Raw genomic sequence first — 6,215 nt, 5'->3', positions numbered from 1 at the left:
TGATTATATCTAGCTGAGTATCTTCAGAAAACCCAATTTGTATATTTGAGGCTTTTTTTTTATCTTTATTGACAATGGAGCACCTACCAGTTGAAGTCATTGGAAACATTTTGTCTCGGCTTGGAGGTGCCCGAGATGTTGTGATAGCCTCTGCAACATGTTGGAAATGGCGAGAAGCTTATATTTGTTTTAATATATATGAGTTTGGTTATATTGTTTTAATATACTTTTTTAATATATTGTTTTAATATATTGTTATAATGTACTGTTATAATTATATTGTTTTAATATAATGTTTTAACTTTTAAATTTTAGTATACTGTTATAAATATACATTTAATTTGTAACACATTAATTTCTAACACATTAAAAAAACGGGCCGGGCCGGGCCCGGGCTTCATATTTTTTCACAGGCCGGGCCTAGGCAAAATATCAGGCCTATATTTCGGGCCGGGCCGGGCCCGGGCCTAGGAAACGGGCTGAATTTTTTTTGGGCCTGGCCCGGCCCATGAGCACCTCTATTATATAGCTTTATCAAAACAAAACCCGATGGAGGAGGTTTCCACCAAACCTTCCGGTAACAAAGAGTACGTTGCAGGCTTGCTCGCCGGTGTTGCCACCGTCATCGTCGGCCATCCTTTTGATACTGTCAAGGTATAATAAACTTGTTGCTTTGATTTTGTCTTTTTTGGGTGAAAAGAAGAAGATTTTTAAGATATGGAATGGGTCTGGACAAGTTTTGAAGATCTATTCCTGTTAAGTGAACTGGTGAAGAATATACTTTAAATGAAGGGTTGGGATTGTAGGAATGTGGGTACATTTGTTGAATTCAAACATTTGAATGTTGATTAGAAGCTTTTATTTGCTGGATTTGTTGACAATGCTGGCTTAGTAAATTTTTTTGTAGGTGAAGTTGCAGAAACACAGTACTGAAGTTGAAGTGATTAAATACAGGAATGGCTTGCACTGTACTGTTCGGATACTTGCAACTGAACGGGCATGCTTCTTGAAAGCCTTTATATCAATTTCAACAACCCCATTTCATTTAAACACACACATGTGCTTGTCAAATCCTATAAAAATCTTGGCATTTCTTATATATGCTTGTCGTCCTCTCCCTTTGGCATTCCTAACTTCCCGTGGAGAACTCATGTTTAAGTTTGGCAGGTTAGAGGGCTTTATAAAGGGGCAACATCATCTTTTATTGGAGTGGCTTTTGAAAGCTCGCTTGTTTTTAGCATTTATTCACACACAAAAAAGTTTATTAAAGGCATTTATTCAAAACAATTCCAGGCATGTTTCTAATTAATTCGCAATTTTTTTGGCTAATGTAGGGATAGGGGTGTGCATTCGGTTAACCGACCCGAAATAACTATAACTGAATTAACCGACCTTCCAAAATTTTTAACTGTTAACCGAACCAAATTTTTTTAAAAAAACATGAACCGAACCAAAATTTTTTCGGTTAATTAGGTCGGTTAACCGAATTAACTGAAAATTGTATGGTTTTTATTTTTGGTTAAAAATTAACCGAATTAACCGAATCACCCGAATTAACAGAATTAAATCATTACATAATTAAAAACATTACATAAGTCTTTGAATCACTACATAATTAAAAACATTACATAATTCTTGAAATTAACACACAATTGAAATGTAAGTCTTTAATATTCTCCATTTATATTCATTTCTTCTCTTCAAAAATCTCCATTTATGTTAAACCTAAAAAAAAATGTATAATTAGGTATATACTTAGAGTTAGACTTTAGTTTTATTTTTATTGAGTTGGTAATTGGGTAGACTTTAGTTTTAGTTTTATTAGGTTGGGTAATTGGGTTGGGTTGGATAATTTTATTTATTAATTTGTTCGGTTAACCGAAAAAATTCGGTTAACCAACCGGTTTTGAACTGAATTAACCGTTAACCGAAAAATCATAAAAAATTAACCGACCCCCAACCGAAAAAATTCGGTTAACCGACCGAATTCGGGTAAAACCAAAAAAATTTGGTTAACCGACCGAATTCGGTTAATCGGTCGGTTTACCAAATTTTTTCGGTTTTACCTGAATTATGCACATCCCTATGTAGGGAGGAGTTCAGTGTAGTGGGCCGCAGCCCCAAGTAATAATTCCTTCAGCTGCTTTTGGTGGAGCTATTATCAGTTTTGTGCTATGTCCTTCGGAGCTGGTGAAGGTTAGGATCTAGTTTTTATTTGCCTTTTTTACTCAGAAGCATGCATGTAACAAGGCGGAGCTGCTCCAGTGTAGGATGCAAGTTCAAGGCGCTGACTTGATTGTGCAGTTAAAACCATAAAAAGTGATAGGGTGAGAAATACTCTGCTTTCTGCCAACTTAAATACGTTACTAGTCTAAGCTAAAGGAACACCTTTCAAGTTACAGGCATGTTTCCTGGGGGCTCTACAGCATTATTGAGAGAATCTATTGGAAATGCAGTCTTTTTTAGTGTTTACGAATACGTTCGTTATTATATGCACTTACAGCTAAACACGGATTCATCTGATCCTCACAACTTGACTGATATAGGAATTGGAATTCTAACTGGTGGTCTAGGTGGTGTTGCTGTAAGCATTCTAACATCCTTACGTTTTGAATTTTTTAATTCGAGTTACTGTCTCTATTTGCTAATTTTTGCTCCCCAGTTCTGGTCAGCTGTTTTACCTTTGGATGTGGCAAAGACTATTATCCAGACTGCACCAGATAAAAGCTGTCAAAGAAATCCTTTTCAAGTTTGAAATTCGGTAACACGATCTGATTCCCTCATTATAGTAATGGAATTAGCCTTTCCTAGTATTGGAGCATAGTGAAGGTGATATAGATGTAATGATTTCCTTGCCTCACAGATTTACAGGAGGATCGGAGTTAGAGGATGCTATGCCGGTTTGGGTCCTACAATAGTAAGAGCATTTCCTGCTAATGCAGCTCCAATTGTCACTTGGGAGCTAGCCATGAAGCTCCTCGGAATCAAGAACGAGTAAGGAAGTCACTTCATTCATCTAATTTCAAGAGGATTCTAATTTTAACTCATCATCGTTATGATCTCAAAGCTTGAATTTTGGAAGAAATGGTGCAAAGTTTGAGCTGTGTGTTACCTTATCCGAATTCTTTTTGATGTCTTTCTATTAGCAATCCTGGAAAGAATATCACATAGCATTAATCCAAACCAAGGAACAAATGGTTAAACCTTAAGAGCACGTTTGGTTCGCTGTATTGGAATAGAGGCGTAATGGAATAAAGGTGTAATGGAATAGAGGCGTAATAGCATAATGGAAAAAACTAAAATGACTAGAATACCCTTAGCATAAATTTGTTTGGGTAAATGGTTATTGGTAATTGTTATTTAAATTTTAATAAGATTATTAATATCAATAATAAATAATTTAATCATATTTAAACATAATTATTATTAAATATATTATAATTAAAATATATAATTTAATAAAATTCTTAATAATTAATATTCTTATATGAATTTACTCAAATCATAATATATGATACTATAAAATAAAATTAACATAATTATTATTAAATATATTTTAATTAAAATATATGATTTAATAAAATTTAAAATAATTATGACTAATAAATTTTCTTATATGAATTTGTATAGTTTAAAATAATTATTATTACATATAATTTAATAATAATATATAATTTCATAAAATTCTTGATAATAAATTTTCTTATATGAATTTATACAATTTAAAATAATTAATATTAAATATAATTTAATAATGATATATAATTTCATAAAATTCTTAATAATAAAATGTTCTTATATGAATTTACTAAAGTCAAAATATAACTTGAGAATTATATTCGCATAAACATAATTAACTTATATTAAGAAAAGCTTAGATGAAAATGAAATTCTACATCATAATCCATATGTTATATAGTTTTACAACATCAAAAAGTTTGAACATTGATTTTAATGGTGAGAAAGAAATCTTCCGACCCATTCCAATCGCAGGCAACGAAGGTAAACTAAAGAAAACGATCATTTGAGTTGGATGATCTGGAATTTACTCAAAGCTTCATACCACTAATCGTTGGTTAAACCTTCAATTTCCCATAAGGTTGAATATAAATTTGAAGCTTTCTCTTCCATCTTTTGATATTCTTCGACTTCATTGAACTACCACCTGGAGGCAATACTCCTCATCGATTTGATCGCCAACGGCCTTTTGATGTTTTCGGCCAATAAAGTGGCGGCCTCATCAAATGAAGAATACATATCACGAGCATCGATTTCTTCTTTCTCTTGTTTGAAGATGAGGAACCCCATTGGTCTCTATCTCGCTATGGCTCTCAGTGATAAACATCCATGTCATCCAAAGAGATGTCACTTCGCATCATAGAATGCGTTTCTTTCTTCATCCATACCGTAGTAGGTACACCTCAAGATTTATTTCTTCAAGAACATCAGCAATTGTTTGAGCATCTTTCCCGTTGTTCGATCTCTTGCGATATGGTAGTAAGTCGGTCGTAGTAAGGGAAAGTACGATGTCCGAATTGAGCGGCTTCTTTGTGACTCTAAAAAAATGAGGAAATCATATTAGTTATAAGTTTGGTAAAAATAAGATAATAAATACTTGAAATAATCTTACCTTTAAATAGGAGTCCCAAACCGCATCTTCAGCAACAATGAGCTGCCTATGCTCGTCCCAACCAAAACCGCTATTGTTTTGGCCATTAAGCATGTCATAGACGATTGACCACTCCCTTTTCAGTAACCTAATCCTCGATTCAATATTAGGTTTCGCCTTTAACATTGCATTTGGTAAAACCTTTTGTAGCATTCTTTCCAACTCGTTTAAATAACCAGCTTTAAACCCGATATCAGCATTAAATGTTCCAACATTGTACAGGTCCACCATGCAGGAAACCAACGCTGCATCTTCTTCTGGAACCCATTTTCTTTTGGTTCCTCGAGAAGATTGAGAAGATGCTCTTGATTTTGGAACAGCTGACATAATTATCTTAAGAACAAAAAAAATTTATATTAATCACTATTTTAATATCATGAATCAAAAGGTGAACACTTTATAAAATTATAATTAAGTTCAATATCATGAATCAAAAGCTCCAAACCACAACAAATTTAAAATTATAACACATGCTGAATGAGAAGAAATTAAATTATAATTCAAAAAGTTTGGTACAATACAAAAATCAATACAAAAGTTTCACAAACTAATTTCTAGATGCTTGCCATACATCGAACATTTGGTTGGCTAGTTCCATCCTCCAAGTAGCCCAAGCATCCGATGCATGAATATTTGTGATATTCTGTTCATCGTCATCCACCACATTACTAGGTAATCCTTCTCCCACCTCCGCTTCAATGGGATCAATACTCATATGGGTTTGAATAAAATTATGGAGCAAACAACATGCAACAATAATTCTATTGTGCACCCTTACAAGATAGAACGATGGACTCCTAAGTATTCCCCATCTAAGTTTTAATAACCCGAAGCATCTCTCAATAACATTACGTGCTGAGGCATGTTTCATATTAAAAACTCTTGCGGAGAACTTGGTCGATAACCACGACGCCACTCGATCAAATGATATCGTTGTCCTCTAAAAGGTGCAAGAAATCCCTCACAATTTGTGTATCCAGCATCAACTAGATAATAACAACCTATAAAATAAAATTGCTACTTAAAATGATTAATTCAGCACAAAAAGTTTGATCTTAATGAACAATATCAAAGTCCTCTAACTATCCACTTTACCATGGGGGACAATTAGTCCATGTCTTCTACTAATGGTATCTCGAAGAACCCGTCCATCGGCAACTGAACTTTCCCAACCAGGAAGAACATAAACAAATTGCATCTCAGGTGTAAAAACACCTAGCATATTTGTTGCTATGTCACCTTTTCGTGTTCGATATCTAGGTTTATCAACTGTTGGCACCCTAATCTTGATGTGGGTTCCATCAAGAGCACCTAAGCAATTCTATATCACATGATATAAAGCCTTGAGTTAGAATACTAATTTAAATCCAAGTCAACTAAATGTTGTACAAGCTATATATAAAACAGTCCAATACCTTAAACCATTTCCACCTTCTGTCAGAAGAATCGGTTGTAATTGGCTCCGGCTTTTTAAATAACACATCTTGTTAGCGTATGACAACATTTAAAACACTATGAAATGCTCTGCTAACAGTTTCCCCGGACC

The 6,215-nt window shown here is 33.9% G+C and overlaps 1 pseudogene; it reads left to right on the top strand.

The window, feature by feature from the left end:
- Positions 1 to 549: 549 nt before the first annotated feature.
- LOC105771550 (mitochondrial arginine transporter BAC1-like) lies at positions 550 to 2,998 on the top strand (annotated as a pseudogene).
- Positions 2,999 to 6,215: the final 3,217 nt, after the last annotated feature.

Source organism: Gossypium raimondii, chromosome 6, assembly GCF_025698545.1.
Source record: "Gossypium raimondii isolate GPD5lz chromosome 6, ASM2569854v1, whole genome shotgun sequence".
Taxonomy (NCBI): domain Eukaryota; kingdom Viridiplantae; phylum Streptophyta; class Magnoliopsida; order Malvales; family Malvaceae; genus Gossypium; species Gossypium raimondii.
Note: the sequence above shows the minus strand (reverse complement) of the source record. Positions and strands in the feature narration are given on the sequence as shown.